We start from the raw sequence: 21,592 nt of genomic DNA, 5'->3' as shown, positions 1-21,592 counted from the left end.
TAAGCACTGATATAACAAAATATATTCTGCTTTACACCATCAAAAACAAAAGGATAAAGAAATTATTCATGTTGATTCTGATAGGGTTCTTTAATGTGAAGTTGGTACAGGCCCACCCATTTCTATGTTGTATATGTGAGTTTTAATTGGTTATATTGAGTCATCTTAAAGCTGTTTTATGATTGTTTAGACGAATGCAGAGGAATGTTCACGGATACAGACTGAACTGGGCTGATTTTCTAGTTGCAGCAAGGATTAACCCAAGGAGGGCTAATGTATCAATATTTGTTATGAAGATATGTTGGATATCTCAGGAGTTGTTATTAATTATCAGGCATGCTATGGTTAGTATAAATCCAATATCTCCAATTCGGTTATATAGTACAGCTTGAAGGGCAGCGGTGTTTGCGTCGGTCCGTCCAAATCATCATCCAATGAGTATAAATGATATTATACCGACACCTTCTCATCCAATGAACAGTTGAAATAGGTTGTTTGCAGATACAAGAATGATTATGGTAAATAAGAAAATAATTAAGTATTTGAAAAAACGGTGAATGTTTGGGTCGGAGTGTATATATCAAATTGAGAATTCTAGAATAGATCATGTGACGTACAATGCAATTGGGATAAAGATGATGGAGAAATAGTCTAGTTTAAAGCTTATTGTTAGGTTAAATGCATTTATAGAAAATCATTGTCAATTTGTAATTGTAGATTCTTGTCCAGAGTAGATGAAGAGTGTTAATGGGATAAGACTAGTGAAGAAGGCTAGTTTAACTATAGTTTTACATAATAGTGGGAAGTTAATAGTTTTGTGTGGCAGAAGTATATTATAGGCTAAAGGAAAAGTAAGTATAATGATGGCTAGTAGAAGAAAAGTATTTAATAAATAGTTAATTACTTTTATTTGGAATTGCACCAAAATTTTTGGTTCCTAAGACCAATGGATGACTATTATGCTTTAAAAGTGAGAAAGCCACGGGTGTTAAGCATGGGGTCAAGAGTTAGCAGTTCTTGTAACTTTCTAGGGCATATAAGGGGGTTTAAACTCCTAATTTTAGATTCACAATCTAATGTTTTTATTAAACTATATTAAACTATATTTATTAAACTATATATAAACTAAAAACTCTGGTTTTACCCAGTATGTAATACCGAGAATAAATCTGGGGCAGATGGAAATGGTAAGTAAAGGTAGAAGATGTAAGGTTATTAATATGTGTTCTCGGGTGAAGGTTGGTTTGATGGGGTATATGTGGTCTGTGAATTTACCTCGTTGAGAAGTAATTAATATATACAATGAATAGAGGGCTGTGATGACTGTGTTGGTAGCTAGTAGGATAAGTGAAAAGTTAGATCAGGAGAATGAAGTTATAATTACTAAGAGTTCGAAGATTAATAGAAGGGGGTTGAGCTAGGTTGGCTAGACTTGCTAATAGTCATCAGGCGCATATTAGTGGAAGGATTATTTGTAGCCCTCGGGTGAGCATAAGGGTTCAACTGTGAATGGGTTCGTAGTTTGTGTTGGCTAGACAGAAAAGTATTGAAGAGGTGAGACCGTGGGTGATTATTAGTGCAGTAGCTCCTATGAAGCCTATAGGAGATTGTATGAGGGCTGCAATAATTACTAAACCTATATGGCTAACGGAGGAGTATGCAATGAGAGATTTAAGGTCTGTCTGCCGTAGGCAAATAGAGCTTGTTATAATTATGCCTCAGAGAGATAGAATTATAAATGGGTAACATAAAGTTGATGTAGATGGTTCTGTAAATGTTGTGATTCGTATAATGCCGTAACCGCCTAGTTTTAGTAGAATAGCAGCTAACACTATAGAGCCTGTGATAGGGGCTTCTACGTGTGCTTTGGGTAATCAAAGATGAAGGCCATAGAGTGGTATTTTTACTATAAATGCTATTATGCAGGCATACCATAGTAAAGAAGTTGATATAGAAGAGTCCAGGGTAGGTGACACTAATGTTATGGTAAACATGTGAAGGGAGCCTAGATTATTATGTAGGTAAAGTAATGCTACTAGAAGAGGGAGGGAGCCTACTAGAGTGTAGAAAAGGAAATATAGACCTGCATTAAGTCGTTAGTTTTGGCTACCTCAGCATGTAATAATAATAAGGGTGGGAATTAGGGTAGTTTCGAATAAGATATAGAATATAATTAGTTCAGATGAGGTAAAAGCTATGATTAGGGAAAGTTGGAGGATAATAAGTGTAGTTAAGTAAATTTTTTTTCGTATCAAAGGCTCATGGGCTACATGATTTTGACTAGCAATAATTATTAGTGGAAGAAGTCAGCATGATAGAATAAGTAGTGGGCCTGATAAAGAATCTAAGGAGAAAGAATTGTTGTAGTTGTAGCCCAAATCAGAGTTGTGATAGAATAAGGTTAAGCTTCAAATGCTAATAATAAAGCTGTGTGTAGTGGTATTAATTCATAGTCAGGATTTTTTGGAGTATCATGTTAGGGGGATAAGTATGAAGGTTGATGTGAGAATTTTTAGCATTGTAATAGGTTTAAATTTTGGATGTAATCATTACCATGGGTTGTTGAGATTTTTACTAGCAGTGCAAGACCTACCCCTGCTTCACAAGCTGAGAAGACCAGTAGAATTAATGGGGTCATAGACATTGAGAATATATGAAAGTGGGTAATTAGTAGTGTTATAAGGATGAACAAGGACAATATTATCCCTTCTAAACATAGAAGGGTTGATATTAAGTGTGATCGATAGATTAAAACTCCTGTGAGGGCTAATATGAAGGCTACAATAAGGTTTATGTTAATAGGGAGCATAAGGTATTCATGGGTTAGAACCATGATTTATTGAGTCGAAATCAATTATCTTAATTAGATTAAAAACCTATTCGGTTCATTCAAGGCCATTTTGAAATCATTCATATGCGAGACCTCCTGTGAGTAGGATGATAATGGAATATGATAGAATAAGTATGGTGCTAGTAGTAGGTAGTTGAATAGCTCAGGGTAGGGGTAGGAGAAGGGCGATTTCTAGATCAAATAATAGGAATGTAATAGCGACTAGGAAAAATTTTATTGAGAAAGGGAGGCAAGCGGAGCCTAGGGGGTCAAATCCACCTTCATAAAGGCTTGATTTTTCTAAGTATAAGTATAATTGTGGTAATCAAAAGGCAATTAGTACTACGATGGTTGCTAGAGTAGAGTTGATTAAGAGAGTCAATATTAGGTTGATTATTTTTCTCTAGTTTTACCCAGAACTTAATGATTGGAAATCAGTAGTACTAATTATACTAGAAAAATAGGAGCCTCATCAGTAGATGGAGACATATAGAAATAGTCATACAACATCTACAAAGTGTCAATATCAAGCTGCAGCTTCAAATCCAAAGTGATGTGTAGATGTGAAATGATAAAAAAGTTGTCAGATAAGGCATACGATTAAGAATAAAGAGCCAATAATTACGTGTAAACCGTGAAAGCCAGTTGGTACAAAGAATGTTGATCCGTAAATTCCATCAGAGATAGTAAATGGGGCTTCATAATATTCTGTAGCTTGTAGGATTGTGAAATACAAGGCCAAAGCAATAGTAGTTGTTAAGGCTTGGATTATTTGTTTGCGGTTACCTTCTATTAGGCTATGATGTGCTCAGGTAATGGAGACGCCTGAAGCTAGAAGAATGGCTGTGTTTAATAGTGGGACTTCTAGTGGATTAAGAGGATGAATTCCTACCGGAGGTCAGCCTCCTAGTTCTAGAGCTGGGGATAGGCTTGAGTGGTAGAAAGCTCAGAAAAAGCCTAGGAAAAAGAAAACTTCTGATGTAATGAAAAGGACTATGCCATAGCGCAGGCCTTTTTGGACTACAGGGGTATGATGTCCTTGATAGGTTCCTTCCCGTACAATATCTCGTCATCATTGATATATTGTTAAGAGCATCGTTGAAAGTCCCATAAATAGGAGTAGTGTAGAATGGAAATGAAATCATATGATTATTCCTGAGGTAAGGAGTAGCGCTGATATTGCTCTTGTCAGTGGTCATGGGCTAGGGTTTACTATATGGTAAGCATGGGTTTGGTGGGTCATTAGGTATCATTATATACCACGATATTAATATATAGTTATGTGTTATCATGTAAGTACAAGCTTACTAGTAGAGTGAAGACATAGGCTTGGATTATAGCTACAGCCAGTTCTAAAATGGTGAGGAGGAAAAGGACAATAAGTGTGATTGAGGACAGTACAATGTTAACAGATACTAACGCTAAGGCGGCGGAGCTAATTAGGTGAATTAATAGATGACCAGCAGTGATGTTAGCTGTCAGTCCTACTGCTAATGCTAATGGTTGGATAAGGAGGCTGATTGTTTCGATAATAATTAGCATAGGAACAAGAGGTGTTGGAGTTCCTTGTGGTAGGAAGTGGGCAAATGAAGCTTTTGGTTTATATCGGAAGCCTAAAACGACAGTGCCTATTCAAAGGGGAATAGCTATGCTGATATTTATTGAGAATTGTGTTGTTGGGGTGAATGAGTAAGGTTGGAGACCTAGAAGGTTAGTGGTAGCAATAAATAGGATGAGGGTTATAAGTATAAGAGCTCATGTGCAACCCAGATTATTATGTATTGTTATTATTTGTTTGGTGATGAGTCAGATAAGTCAGATTTGTAAGATTTGAATTCGATTGTGGAGTCAACGTTTAGGTGTTGTGAAAATAAGACAAGGAAAAATTATAATAATGGGTAGGGTGGAAATGCCTATAATAGTAGGGCAGATGAAAGGGGCAAATAGATTTTCGTTCATTTTTTCTCTCAGGGGAACGGAATTTCTGGGAGTTTGAGGATTTCTTCTGGAGGATAAATATAGATTATTTCAATACTGATGAGTTATAGTTGGAACAAGCAGAAGATATTAATGATGGTTAGGCCGGCAACATGAAATCATGCTGATGTTTCTAATTGAGGCATAGCTTTGAAGGAGCGTTAAACTCTATAAATACTTAAGTAATATGTTGGTTTCTCAAAGATGTTTGCATTATATGCGACCAATTTTCAAAGTATTTTAGGGTCGACATTTCTAGTACAATAGGCATAAAGCTGTGGTTAGAACCACAAATCTCTGAACATTGACCAAAACACAAACTCCAGGGTGAGTGGAGGTTAGAGTAGCTTGGTTTAATCGTCCAGGGACAGCATCTGCTTTTAGTCCTAGAGAAGGTACTGCTCATGCATGGAGTACATCTTCTGATGAGATTAACATTTGAATTGGAAGTTCTATAGGAAGAACTACTCGATTGTCAACTTCTAGCAGTCGCAGTTGCCCAGGGTTTAAGTCTTGAGTTGGTACCATATATGAGTCAAAGGATAAATCCTCATAGTCAGTGTACTCATAGCTTCAGTACCATTGATGTCCTATAGCCTTAACTGTAAGATAAGGGTTAAAAAGTTCATCTATTATATAAAGAATACGAAGGGAGGGAAGGGCAATTAGGACAAGGATAATTGCAGGCATAATTGTTCAAATGGTCTCGACTTCTTGAGCTTCTATAGTACTGGTGTGTGTTAGTTTTGTTGTCAGCATTAGAATTAGTACATAAAGTACCAAGGAGCTAATTAAGAAGACGATTATTAGTGTGTGATCATGGAAATATATGAGTTCTTCTATGATGGGAGAAGTAGCATCTTGAAAACCCAACTGTATAGGATATGGCATAATCTGAGAACAGTGGTCTATGTCTTTGTCCCTTTGAACATCATTGATACCTAAATATGTTTTGATATAGTTTGGTTACTGAACATCTTAAAGTAAACTGATTTATATAATGTTGAATTTAAAACCATCTATTTAGGTATGATGATAAGCTGTGAACTTTCTAGGATGAACCTCTTACTGTTATCCATGTAAGATTATAGTCAATATTATTTAGGATATGCAATCCTTGAGAGCTAAATTTACCTAAACCTCTGATTAATGAAACCTGCTATTTGAGATAAAATTTCTTGGGGCTATAGCTGATATTATTTGGAATTTTGAATTCAGGAATGATTTTCTGATGGATCATCAAGTCAGTAACCTATCATCTGGAAAATATAACACAAGCTACTAAGAAAAATGTGATCCTGAATTGTTACAGATGTATGTTAGTATCTGGGAAAGAGTTGGATGGACAATCTTGGCCTCCACTTAAGATGAGGTCCTTTTGATTTCCCCATTTGTGTTCCTTTGAATAAGAACTCACTCGATTATTCCTTAGCCTGGCTATCATTCAGAATTGTTACTGCATACACTTTTCTAAAGTGAAACTGAGCTAAGGATGCTTTATGCTGTCATGTATGTGCTCTCAGGCTGATTTTGATGCTATTATAGCCATGTCCCTGATTTTTCCTTTTGTATCAAATTTCTACAATCAGAGCAAGGGATCTATAAGAACTTAAGATTTTACAATTTTTAATCTGAAAATATGTGGTTATTATATTCTAAATAAGTAAGTGAATTAGTTTTGGCTTAGTCTTCTATCTGTTGATAGGTGCATAATAATTAAGATACTGTATTTTCTAACAAATTGGCCCTGAAAGATTAGAGACTGGAGATAAGAAGGTTGAAGAAATGTATCAAAAAAGGTGTAAGAGGTCTTCAAAAGTTAATAAATAAGAGGAGGGATTGAATAAATAGTGAAGAGCTTTCATAAGGGTGTGGCCTAAACCTATGCCTTAATTGTGACCTGAGACTGCAGTAACAAGTTATGCTATAGCCCGAAATTGTGTGCAATTATTATAGATAAACATATATTTCCCTCCGTCCTTCCCCACCCCCATCTCTTTTTCCTTAGAATTAAGTTCTTAATATAGTAAAGAGTGTTTATTCTTTGTCTCTGGATAGATTAGGATGTAAGCCCAAACTCACAACTAATGGAAAGAAGGACAAGGGGAGAGGGTTCCACAATAGGTTCTATATAATCCTAGGTTTTGCGGCTTGTACTTTGCATTCTTCTACTGACAACACTTTATCTGTTGGGAGTTGTCCTTTCAGAGATTGTAATAAATTCTTTTTACTTTTTACATTGAGAGTCTCTGATTTTAATTCGGGTAAGGGTCGCTGTTCCACACAATAATGAAGAGTGTATATTAAGTTGACAACAATGAGAATAATGAGTAGAAGATGAACAAAAGATGTTCCAAAAGTTGAGAGGACCTAGTAATTGAGTGGATCTGCAAAGTGAGAGAAAAGTCAAAAAAATTACTTTAACATTATGAATATTTGTGACCAAATAGCAGTACCACTGCCAAAAATGTTGACACTAGAAAGAGAAGTGGATTTAATGGAAAAGATAATGAACCACTAGTCTGATTGCATTTTCTTAGTCTCCTTTATTAGAATATATTCTTCTTCCTGATGAACACTCCATTATAAAAATTATCCATAGATTCAATGGTCCATTTATCTTCTCACTAGAATTCTCACTAAATATTTACAAGAATTCTTCAAGCAAACATTAGATGACCACTTTTATATGCACATTTATAATCATACACAAGTTGTCCTAAATAGCTTCTGAAGTCTCTTTGAGGATCATTTGATCCTTTGTTTTGCTGAATCACTTTCTTACAGCTTCTGACCCAACACAGGTTAAGCTTTTCGCTTTGTGCAAAATGTGGTACCTCTTCAACTTACCTGATATTTTATATATCTGAAGGTATAATTTGGCACTGGTGAAAAAAAAGCATAAGACAAATTTTGTCATTCACCAAAATTTTCCCCTCACTGACAAAACTGAAATCATCATTGCTTTGTCACTTTTTCTATTTTTAAAGTAATATAAAACCCCTTAGAATTTAAATCTGTCTAAATATGTGAAATATGTGATGATAAAAATGTCACTTTGTAAAGACTTAAAAATTATCTCCTCCCCCCCATTTTTGTGTGTATATCCTATTAAGAAGTGAGAATTGATGCAAATTTTTGGATCACTGGGGAAAAAAGAGCCTCTCTGATATGAACTATAATGATTTTGGTTTTGGAGTGATAATAATAAAAAAAAAAACTAGGGGTGAAAATGGGATTGTAGTAGAAGAAGAGGAAAAGAGAGGTAAAATGGAGTAAATTACACCACATGAAGAGGTACATAAGAATTATTATTGTTGATGGGAAGAAAGAAGGGGGATGAACATTGTTTGAACATTAATCTCAATAGATTTGGCTCAAAGAGGGAATATCATAACACTTAGTTTGATATAGAAACTTGTCTCACCCTATTTGGAAGCAGGAGGGGAAAGGGGAAAGAAAGGGCAGAAGTAGAAGGGGAAAGGGATAAGAAAGGTGGAGGGGCTGAAAAAAAAGGAAGGGCAGATTGAGGGAGATGACATTTAGAAGCAAAATACTGGTGAAGAGAAAAAGAGGGAAAGGAGAGAGTAAAATATAACTTGAGAAAAATAGGTTGGTGGGAAATACAGAGTTAGTAATTTTAACTGTGAATGTGAATGGAATGAAATCTCCTATAAAAAAAAACAGCAAATTGCAGAGTAGATTGAAAGCCAGAAACCTACAATATGTTATTTACGAGAAACACATTTGAAGCAGAGAAATACATACAGAATAAAGGTAAAAGGCTGGAGCAGAATCTATTATATTTCAGCTGAAGTTAAAAAAAAAAAAGGGGGGGGGATAGTGATTCTGATCTCAGATCAAACAAAATAAAAAAAAATCTAATTAAAAGAGATTAAAAAAGGAAACTACATCTTTCTAAAGAGTATCAATATTAAACATATATGCACCAAATATTATAGTATCCAAATTGCTAGAGAAGTTAAGAAAAAATAGATAGCAAAACTATACTAGGGTGAAATCTCAACCTTCCTCTATCAGAACTACATGAATCTAACCACAAGATAAATAAGAAAAGTTAAGGTGTTGCATAAAATTTTAGAAAAGTTAGGTATTATAGACCTTCAAAGAAAATTGAATGGGGAAAAAAAGAATATGTTTTTTTCTTAGAGGTATATGGAATCTACACAACAATTGACCATGTATTAGGGCATCAAAACCTCACAATCAAATGCAGAAAGTCAGAAATAGTAAATGCATCCTTTTCAGATCATGATGCAATATAAATTACATGAATAAAAGGGCTGGGGAAAAATAGATCAAACAGTCTATAATATATAATAATATATTGATTATAAATTTATATAAAATAACAAATTAATTATAAATAATGAAATAATCTAATCCTAAAGAATTAGTGGGTTAAACAACAAATCATAGAAACATGCAACTAAAATATGTAGAATAAGAACAAATTAAAAACCCCAATTAAATACCAAATTAGAAATTTTGAAATTCAAAGGAGAGATTAATAAAATTAAAAGAAAACTATTGAATATTACCTAACAAAATAGTTAAAATTTTGGTTAATTTGATAGAAAACAGAAAGAAGAAAAACAAATTACCAATATTGAAAATGAAAAAGCTGAACTGATCACAATTGAAGAGATCATCCTGATGATCATTTCTTATGGAATAATAATATTCCAAAACATTCATATAAAGTGATAACTAGGAGCTATTTTGCATAAGTGTATGTCCAGTGGGACATACTAATCAAAGTGGGATGGATGAATACTTACAAAAATATAGATTGTCCAGATTAATAGAGGAAATAAATTTATTAAATTGTCTTATTTTAGAAAAAGAAATTTAACAAGCTATTAATGAACTCCCTAAGGAAAAATCTCCAGGGCCAAATGGATTTACAAATAAATTCTGTCAAACATTTAAAGAATAATTATTTCCAATACTATAAAAATTATTTGGGCAAATAGGAAAAGAAAGATTCTTACCAAATTCCTTTGTTTTTAAAGATAAAAGTTCTCTTTTTTTTATTTTTGAAGAGAAAACTAGAACAGAACTCTGTACAGGAGATTTTTTATAGGTAGTGAAGGGGAAAATTGTCAACTCTACAGAGAAGACAAAAAATGTAGACTGATCAAAGATCATAAAATTTGATGCTTAAGCTCGGTGAGTTTTCAAAAGGTAATTTGGGTGCTGAGGTAAAAAGCCATGTTACAGAAGGTTAAAGAGAAAACTGGAAGAGAGAAAGTGAGCACCTCTTGAAACTGACTTTCTTATAGAGTTTAGTTAAGAAGAGGAGGAGAAATATGGGATGGTAGTTACGGGAGATTATTGTATCAAGTGAGAATTTTTAATGATAAAGAAGACCTAGAAATAACAAATTCCTTTTATGACACAAATATGGTGCTGATACCTACACCAGAAAGGGCCAAAACAGAGAAAGAAAATTATAGACCAATTTCCCTAATAAATATTGATGCAATTTTTAAAAATAATACATTTTTAGTTTTAAAATATATGTAAATATAGTTACCAACATTCACCTATGCAAAACTTTGTGTTCTAAAATTTTCTCCCTCCTTTCTCATCATCCTCTTCCTTAGATAGCAAATAATCCAATATGTGTTATAATTCTTCTATACACATTTCATATTTATCATGCGGCACAAGAAAAATCAGATCAAAAAGAAAACCATGAGAAAGAAATCAAAAAAGCAAGCAAACAGAAACAAAAAAGCGAAAATACTATGTTGCGGTCCACATTAGTCTTTTTTCAGGATGCAGATGGTTCTCTCCATTACAAGTCTATTGGAATTGGCCTGAATCACCTCATTGTGGAAAAAAGCATTGTCCATGAAAATTGATCATCACATAATCTTGTTGCTATGTACAATGTTCTCTTAGTTCTACTCACTTCATTTAGTATCAGTTCCTGTAAATCTCTCCAGGCCTTTCTGAAATCAAAGTGCTGATCATTTCTTATAGTATAAAAACATTCTATTACATTTATGTACCATGGTTTATTCAGCCATTTCCCAACTGATAGGCATACACTCAGTTTCCAGTTTGTCACTTCAAAAAGGACTGCTACAAACATTTTTGCACATTTAAGTCCTTTTCCCTTTTTTATGATATTTTGGGATACAGACCTAGTAGAAATACTGCTAGATCAAAGAGTATGCATCTTTTGATAGCTCTTTGAGCATAGTTTAAAATTTTGATGCAAAAAATCTTAAATAAAATATTAGCAAAGAGATAACATCAACTTATTGTATACTATGACCAAGTGGAATTTATATCAAGAATGCAGGTAATCAATATCAGGAATACCAAAATAATTGACTATATTAACAACAGAGCTGACAGAAATCATATGATTTTATCAATATATGCAGAAAATGCATTTGACAAAACACAACACCCATTCCTATTTTAAAAAAAACTGGAGAGCATTGGAATAAATTTCCTTATATTTATCTAAAACTATTGGTAAAAGTTATATATAATGGGAATAAATTAGAAGGATTCCCAATAAGAGAGGGTGAAAAATTGTTGCCACTAACACCATTACTATTCAATATTGTATTTAAAATGTTCACTTTAGCAATAAGAGAAGAAAAAGAAATTGAAGGAATTAAAGTAGGTAATGAGGAAACAAAATGCAGATAATATGATGGTACACTTGGAGAATCCTAGAGAATCAACTAAAAAATTACTAGAAAGAATGAACAAGTTTAGCAAAGTTGCAGGATACAAAATAAACTAACATAAATCATGAGCATTTTTATGTTACCAACAAAGTTCAGCTGCAAGACATAGAAAGAAAAATCCCATTTAAAATATCTGTAGATAATATAAAATATTTGGGAGTCTACCTGCCAAGACAAAGCTAGGAATTTTATTGACACAATTAAAAAACTCTTTTCACACAAACAAAGTTAATTCTAAATAATTGAAAGAATATCAAATCCTCATGGATTGACTGAACTACTATAATAAAAATTACAATCCTATTAAATTAATTGACCTATTCTCTACGATATCAATCAAACTGCCAAAAATTGTTTTATTGATTTAGAAAAAATAATAATGAAATTCATCTGGAAAAAAAGGTCAAGAATTTCAAAGGAATTAATAGGGAAAAAATGCAAAGGAAGATAGCCTAGCTGTACCAGATCTAAAATGATATTATACAGCAGCAATTATCAAAACCATTTGGTACTGCTTAAGAAATAGAGTAGTTGATCAGTAGAATAGGTTAAGTTCACAACAAACACACAATAATCAATGACTATAGTAATCTAGTGTTTGATAAACTCAAAGACGCAGCTTTTGAGTTAAAAATTCACTATTTGACAGACATTGCTTGGAAAACTGGAAAATGGTGTGGCAGAAATGAGGCCCTGGGCTAATACCCTATACCAGGATAAAGTAGAAATGGGTTCATTATTTACACATTAAGAGAAATATTATAAACAAATTAAGAGAACAAAGGATAATCTACTTCTCAGATCTGTGGAGAAGGAAGGAATTTATGGCCAAAGAACTAGAGAATATTACAAAATGCAAAGTGGATAATTTTGGTTATATTAAATTTAAAAGGATTTTGTATAAACAAAACCAATGCAGGCAAGATTAAAAGAGAAACAGAAAGCTTGGTGGGGGGGGGGGTGTTTACATCCAATATTTATATTTCTGACCAAGGTCCAATTTCTAAAATATATAGAGAGCTAACATATTTATAAGAATACAAACCTTCTTCAATTGATAAATGGCTAAAGGATATGAACAGACAATTTCCAGACCAAGAAATTAAAGCCATTTCTAATTAAATCACTCTTAATTAGAAAAATTAAATTTCCACAACTCTGAGGTACTCCTTCATGCCTCCCAGATTTGCTAAGATGACAGGAAAAGATAATGATAAGTGTTGGAGTATATGTGGGAAACCTGGGACACTAATATATTGTTGGTGGAGTTGTGACCTAAATCAACCATTCTGGAAAGCAATTTGGAACTATACCTAAAAGATTATCAAACTGTGTATACTCGTTGATCCAGCAATATATCTATTAGGCCTATATTTGAAACATGTCATAAAAGAGGGAAAAGGCCCCACATGTGCAAAATATTTGTGGTAGATCTTTTTGTAGTGAAAAGAAACTGGAAACTGAGTGGATGCCCATCAACTGGAGAATGGCTGAATAATTTATTGTGCATTAATATTGTTCTATAAGAAATGATGAGCAGGCTGGTTTTAGAAAAGCCTGGAGAGCCTCACATGAACTGATGCTAAGTGAAGCAAGTAGAAAAAAGGAAACATTGTACACAGCAACAAGATTATGTAATTATAACTAATGGACTTGGCTCTTTTCAACAATGAGATGATTCAAAGTAATTCCTAATAGACTTGTAATGGAAAGAGCCATTCACATCCAGAGACTGAATATGTACTACAACATAGTGTTCTCATCTTTTTGTTATTGTTGTAGTTTGCTTTTTTTTTTTCTTTCTCCCTTTTTGATCTGATTTTTTTGTGTGTGTGCTTCATGATAAATGTGGAAATATGTTTAGAAGAATTGTATATGTTTTGCCCATATTGGATTACTTGCTGTCATGAGAGGGAGAGGGGGGGAGGGAAAAATTTTGGAACATAAAGTTTTAAACTATCTTTGCATGTATTTTGAAAAATTAAAGCTAATTTTACTTTTAAAAAATCAAACAAAGAAACAAAAAATAAAAAATATATCTCATCACCAAACTACACCACATAACTCTTATAACTTCCTTATGAAGCTTCTCTACTCCAAGAGGCAGCATGGATTACTTTCACATAGATTCCCTTCTCAAAAATATAATCAATCCTCTACAGAAGGAAAAAAGACACACCCACAAAGAAATAAACATTTCTGGACTCCCCAAATTCTTTAAGTAGTTTGATTTCATAGCAATTAATGAGATCATTTGAATTCAGAACTATAAGTATTTCTAAAGTTTAATCAGAAAAGGACTGGTAAATTCTCACATTTTAACTAATTGATTAAAAAAAGTCTGTAAATTCTAAATTTTCTAGCCATAGGAGGTTCTTTAGTGTACTGATTGCTTTAGCATTTTTCTATAATACTTGATGATCCCTCTAAAAATACAATTTTGTTACCTTCCCTAGGAAAGATATTCACGGAAAACAAATTTTTTCTTTACTTTCATTTCAAATGTTTCTTTCATTGAAGTGTTTATATTTGTCTGTCTTATTCATGAGACTAAAGTTTAGTGCTATTTTCAGTTAATAATGTAAATGAATTATTAAGGAATTCATTTGAAGATCACTCTGATAACTGGAACAAATTTTAATATATTCAATAGATACTATGTCTTCCCAAGAAAAAGAAAAGGAAAATATATATCCATTATTTCTCAAGGAAGAAAAAGCAGCTCTCACACAAACCATTTCTTCCAAATAATTCTTTTTTATTTAATTGTGTGTTCCAAAGTCTCTTCTTCCCTACAGCCCCTTCCCCAGTCATTTGGAAAGCAACTAAAGTGATACTCAATATAAATATGAAATCATGCAAAACATTTTCACATTAGCCATGTTGGGGGAAAAAAAAGCAAAAAAGAATAAAGTATAAAATACTTAAATCTGAACTCAAAATTTATCAATTCTTTTTCTTAATATGGATAGCATTTTTTATCATGACAGTAGCCATGTTGGAAAAAAAAGTAAAAAAGAATAAAGTAGAAAATACTTAAATCTGAACTCAAAATTTATCAATTCTTTTTCTGAATATGGAAAGCATTTTTTATCATGAATCCTCTGGAACTATCATTGGATCACTGTATTGATCAGAAAAGCTGTCTTTCAGAGTTGAGCATTGTCACCATAATACCATAATGTACATAATATGTAAAATATTCTCCTGATTCTGCTCACTTAATTTTGTATCAGTTCATATTAAGTCTTCTCAGGTTTTTTCTGAGCCCCTCCAACTCTAGCACAAAATAGTCTACCACAATCATATATTCATATACTACAATTTTTCATTCCCCAATTAATGGACATTAACTCAATTTCTAATTCTTTGACACCACAACTATTAGAAATATTTTTTACATATAAGTCTTTTTTAATTGCTTAGATCTCTTTGAGATATAGTTCTAGTCATGGTATTTCTGGGTAATAGGGTTTGCTTACTTTATAGCTTTTTGGGCTCAGTTCCATATTGTTTTCCAAAATGTTTGGACCAGTTTACAATTTAGTATATATAATTTCCACATTCCTTCCCATGTTTGTCATTTTCCTTTTTGGTCATCTTAGTCAATATGATAATGGTGAAATGGTTTTAATTTACCTCAGAGTTGTTTTAATTTATATGTCTCTATCAGTGATTTAGAGAATTTTGTTTATGTAAAACTTTTAAATTGCATCCTCTTACTCTCTTGTTTTGTCAAAATTCTTCTTTTACCCATAGATTTGAAAGGTAGCTTTTTCATAATCTCTTAATTGCTTATGATGTCTAAATCACATACCCATTTTGACCTTATCTCTACTGTAACATGACATCTATGTCTAGTTTTGCCAAACCATTTTCCAGTTTTCCCAACAATTTTTGTCAAATAATGAGTTCTTTCCTCCTAAGTTTGTATCTTCAGGCTTATCAAATAGTAAATTACTATGGTCATTTACTTCTATTATGTATGATACCTATTTCACTAATCAACAACTCTACAGCTTAGCCAATACCAGATTGTTTGGATGATTAGTACCTTTGTAATGTAATTTTAAATTTGGTACTTCTAGGCTGCCAGCCTTCATATAAATATTAATATTCAGTAATTCTCTTAACTTTTTGTTCTTCCAGATAAATTTTGTGTTTTTTTTTAGCTATTTAAATAATTCTTTGGTACTTTGATAAGCACATTGAGTAAATATATTAATTTAGGTAGAATTGTTATTTATATTATACTGGCTTGGCCTATCAATGAGCAATGAATATTTCTCCAGGCATTTATATGTCTTTATTTGTAATTCTCTTTATATTTTTATCTTGTAATCAAAGGTTTCCTGGACTTTTCTGTGATTTTAGGATTTCAGACCAATTTGATAACGCATTCTCTTTCAGTTTGAAGTGTAAAAGTCATGGAAGTACTCTTTTTATCAAAAGCAAAGTTGTCTCATTCCTTCTTAAAGAAAAGAGACTTCTTTCAAAAGACATTTTCAGTGAAAACCACTGAGATGAATTTGGGCAAAACACATTCAATTGTGTTTTAAGAGACTGGGTTCTCATCACAGACCTACTATTAAATGGGCATATGACTTTGGCTTATTCATTTCATCTTTCTTCAGTTTCTTCATCTCTAAATGAGAATATTGAAGCAGATAATCTGGAAAGTCACCTATAGGTGCCTACAAGAAATGGAGCACAATGGCACTTCACTTGAAGTTGCTCTACAAGGGCTTTGATCTTGATACAATCATAAGCTTTTAAACATCAAGTTAAGCAGAAAATATAGCAAGTGAGAAATTATCTGATTTTGCTACAGTTATTACAAATCTACCACTGTATCTCACTATCAGCCTTTCCTAAAAGCTAGTTTCAGTGTATGAATATGCAACAGATAATAAAGATCATGCACAACTGTTCTTGTTTTTTATTGTTTTTCTGATATTGATACATACACACATATACATATATATATATGCCTATGTGTATATACATGTTTGTGTGTATAAATGTGTGTGAATGTATATGCAGTCTATGGGAACTCTTTGGGATGGATGCTCCACCTTTGCCTATTCAGACTTGCCCCTTCTGTCCCAGTCTTTCCCATGCCTTCCTATGGGAAGACAATTCCTTCATATATATTGACCACTATCTGCAAAGGGATGGACTAGCTGAAGTCTACGGTCTCTTGCAGTTCTGAAACTTTATGTTCTGGAGAGTTTATATTTTAAAATAGCAGTTCCATTGAGAAAGTTCAATCTGTTTAATAAAAAATTTTAATACATTCAATCTTAATTTAATTCTACAAGTATTTTTTAATTTTTTTTTATTTTGAAAAAAATTTCTTTACAACATTATCCCTTGCACTCACTTCTGTTCCAACTTTCTCCCTTTCTCCCTCTACCCCCTCCCCCAGATGGCAAGAAGTCCTATACATGTTAAATATGTCACAGTATATCCAAGACACAATATATGTGTGCAGAACCAAACAGTTCTCTTGTTGCACAAGAAGAATTGGATTCAGAAGGTAAAAATAGTCCGGGAAGAAAGACAAAAATGCAAACAGTTTACATCCATTTCCCAGTGTTCCTTCTTTGGATGTAGCTGCTTCTGTCCATCCTTCGTCAATTGAAACTGAGTTAGACCTTCTCTTTGTCAAAGAAATCTACTTCCATCAGAATACATCCTGATACAGTATTATTGTTGAAGTATATAATGATCTCCTGGTTCTGCTTATTTCACTTAGCATCAGTTCATGTAAGTCTCGCCAAACTTCTCTGTATTCATCCTGCTGATCATATTTTACAAAACAATAATATTCCGTAGCATTCATATACCACAATTTACCCAACCATTCTCCAATTGATGGGCATCCATTCATTTTCCAGTTTCTAGCCACTACAAACAGGGCTGCCACAAACATTTTGGCACATACAGAACCCTTTTCCTTCTTTAGAATCTCTTTGGGGTATAAGACCAGTAGAAATACTGCTGGATCAAAGGGTATGCACAGTTTGATCACTTTGGGGGCATAATTCCAGATTGCTTTCCAGAATACTTGGATTCGTTCATAACCCCACCAACAATGCATCAGTGTCCCAGTTTTCCCACTTCCCTTCCAGCGTTCATCATTATTTTTTCCTGTCAATTTAGCCAATCTGACAGGTATTTCAGAGTTGTCTTAATTTGCATTTCTCTGATCAATAGTGATTGGGAACACTCTTTCATATGAGTGGAAATAGTTTCAATTTCATCATCTGAAAATTGTCTGTTCATATCCTTTGGATATGACTTTGGAGAATGGCTTGATTTCTTATAAATTAGAGTCAATTCTCTATATATTTTGAAATGAGGCCTTTATCAGAACCTTTAACTGTGAAGATGTTTTCCCAGTTTGTTGCTTCCCTTCTAATCTTGTTTGCATTAGTTTTGTTTGTACAAAGGCTTTTTAATTTGATATAATCAAAATTTTCTATTTTGTAATCAACAAATTTGTTCCTCTTCCACAAATCTGAGAGAGAAACTTTTGTATGTTCCTCTAATTTATTTTTAATCTCGTTCTTTATGCCTAAATCATGGACCCATTTTGATCTTATCTTGGTATACTGTGTTAAGTGTGGGTCCATGCCTAAGTTCTGCCATACTAATTTCCAGTTTTCCTAGCAGTTTTGTCAAATAATGACTTCTTATCCCAAAAGGTGGGATTTTTGGGTTTGTCAAAAACTAGATTACTATAGTTGACTATTTTGTATTGTGAACCTCACCCATTCCACTGATCAAGTAATCTATTTCTTAGCCAATACCAAATATTGGTGACTGCTGCTTTATAATATAGTTTTAGATCAGGTACAGCTAGGCCATCTTCATTTGATTTTTTTTATTAATTCCCTTGAGATTCTCAATCTTGTGTTCTTCTATATGAAAATTATTGTTTCCTAGATCATTAAAATATTTTCTTGGGAGTCTGATTGGTATAGCACTAAATAAATAGATTAGTTTAGGGAGTATGTCATCTTTATTATATTCAATTGGCCGATCCAAGAGCTCTTAATATTTTTCCAATTATTTAAAACTGACTTTATTTGTGTGGAAAGTTTTTTTGTAATTTTGCTCATATAATTCCTGACTTTCCTTTGGTAGATAGATTCCCAAATATTTTATGCTATTGACAGGTATTTTGAATGAAATTTCTCTTTGTATCTCTTGCTGTTGGATTTTGTTGGTGATGTATAAAACTGCTGAGGATTTATGGGGATTTATTTTGTATCCTGCAAACAAAATCTTCTGTCAGAACAAATTCTGGGTTCTAAATAGCTCAGCACTAATATCTATTAATAAGAAATATACAAGGCAGAAGAGATTTATTATTAGAAAATTTGGAAGCAATAACTTGAACTAGAAATTCAACAAAAGGGAATGCCTGAAGTAAATATAATTTTGCTGTCATGAAAAAAGAACAATTTCTGTCTTAACTTTTGAAGTCAATGTGGAAGAAATATCAAGTTAGATGAACATAAATGTTACCAGCACAGCTCAAGCTAAGCTAACTAAAAAGCAAATTGTTAAATCATTATGCATTCTACTAAAAATTTCCCATCAGCTTTTAATTTCTCTGGCAATCATCTTAATAATAGGAAATCTAGAAGACTAAAAACTACCCACCTTGGTTTTGGACTAACAGTGCATGGCACATTGTGGCATTTACTCACTCCCAAGCTTATTCTCCAAATTGAGTGGATAATCACAACAGAAGAGAATCCGGTGAATATAAAAGCCAAGATGAAAGTAGAGAATCAGAAAACTGGAAATAAATCCTACTGCCAAAGGAAGAAGCCATCAATTTTATCATTTGATGTTAACATAATTTTCATGAGGTTGTTCATTATGTTATTTTTGCTCCTTTTCTGGAGTTTTAAAAATATATGTGTACATATTAGTATATATGTATAATTGTATACATTCATTATGGAATCTTAAAATAGTTTTTCCATCAATTACATTTCAGTAGTAACATGATTTATTTGGAGGGGGGGAAAAGTGAAGTTAGGAGCTGAGCAATTAGTAAATAGAAAAGCTGAATCATTTTATTGAGGTCTGAGACCAAATGTTGAAATTGTAGACCACATGTTGGGGTCTACATTTGGGAGCTAAATGAGGTAGGGTTTAGTTGAGTCTAGTGGCAGGTTTGGGGTACAGGGAATTAAACAGAGTTCCCCTGCAACGCTAGATTAGTGTAAGGATATGGTGGTATTTGAGGTCTAGTAGCCACGCAGATTCCCAATTAAAGCATTTATTGTGAGCTAGATTAATAAAGGGTTTATTATTGAGTTTAGAAGTAGAATGGGTGAAGGTAGAGATAAGGAGGGCGCACTGGACAGAGGGTCCAGTGGACAGAGGGTCCTCACATGGCGACCATGTTTGGAATCTCTACGAGAGGTTCCCAGTGTGTGGTCCTTGCAGTCGGAGACTTAGCTTGAGGACTTTGGGTGTAGTCCCAAGTTGGCTCAGATCCGGGTAGAACAGGACAGGTCCGGAACTTCTATTAAAATTCAAAGGACCAGGATTTGTGAGTCAAGGGTAATTTACATTAGGTAGGGGTTGGAGTCATTAAGATTGGAATCTTTCCACGTAATTTGGTCTAAAGTCTTTCTTCTTCCAATAACTGAGTTTTGATCCTATAGACATCCAAGTTGATTTAGCTTTCAATGTAGAATATCAACATTCATATTCCTGAAACAACAGTTTCCAAATTTCGCTGCAATTTTTCTCAAGTACTGAATGAGCATAGATATAACTTTCATTCGTAGAAGCTTTATGTGCAGAATTGAACTTTCAGAATAAACATAATAGGAAAATTAATCACTTTATTATCACATGAATTTCCAGATTCTTAGGCAGGAATTTATCATGTATTAAATTATTTGGCAGTCTTTATGAAATGGGATGGTATGATCCATTCCCCACTGGCCACTAGAGATACTCAGATACAAGGAAAATTCAGTCTGAATATTTAATATAAGAGAAAGAAGAAAGATTCTATAATAGAGGCTATAAGTCAAAGGGATCTCAGACATGGATAAATTCTGCTGGTATGGGAGAAACATTCTGAGAAAAGGGAGGAAGAGCCAAAACGACAAAATACAAATTTGAAAAAGTTGAACTGCTAGATTGCAAAAGAAACAATGTAAGGTAATAATGATGCGAGTGTATTAAATTCCCAAAAATGTCTAGAAAATATTCATCTAAAATCCTTTATCACCATACAATTTAGATTTGGGATAGGGATGAGTATTTTTTTTATCCCATGAGAATATAACTCTAAATTTATAATAGGGGTATTGATAGTCATAACAAAATTTTTCAAGATCCTGAATTCTTAGCTTAGTCAATGATTATATAATGTGAATAGAAATTCGTTAAAAGTATGTAAATTTAAAATTGCCTGCATTTATATTGATTAAAGGTGAATTCAGACATAATGATTTCATTGTATTGGAATTCTAGAGTTGGGGAACTCTAACTTTCAAAGCACAGATCTGCATTTGCTCTACAAAATAGTGCTGAAGAGTTAGGCCTACTGCTTATTTTTTTTTCACTAGCAGTGACAGTGAATTTCATTTTGGGGATTTCAGTCCCAGATTTTCTCTCTCTTTTTTTTAAATAGCCTTTTATTTACAGATATGGGTAACTTTACAGCATTGACAATTGCCAAACCTCTTGTTCCAATTTTTCCCCTCCTTCCCTGCCCTCCCCCAGATGGCAGGATGACCGTCAGATGTTAAATATATTAAATATAAAATTAGATACCTAATAGTAGCAGCCAAACCGTTATTTTATATACAAAAGAATCGGACTCTGAAATATTGTACAATTAGCCTGTGAAGGAAATCAAAAATGCAAGTGGGCCAAAATATAGGGATTGGGAATTCAATGTAATGGTATTTAGTCATCTCCCAGAATTCTTTTGCTGGGCATAGCTGGTTCAGTTCATTATTACTCCATTGGAACTGATTTGGTTCATCTCATTGCTGAGGAT

Source organism: Sarcophilus harrisii, chromosome 3 (assembly GCF_902635505.1).
Source record: "Sarcophilus harrisii chromosome 3, mSarHar1.11, whole genome shotgun sequence".
Classification (NCBI taxonomy): domain Eukaryota; kingdom Metazoa; phylum Chordata; class Mammalia; order Dasyuromorphia; family Dasyuridae; genus Sarcophilus; species Sarcophilus harrisii.
The sequence above is the reverse complement of the archived record's forward strand: the minus strand, read 5'-3'. Positions refer to the sequence as shown.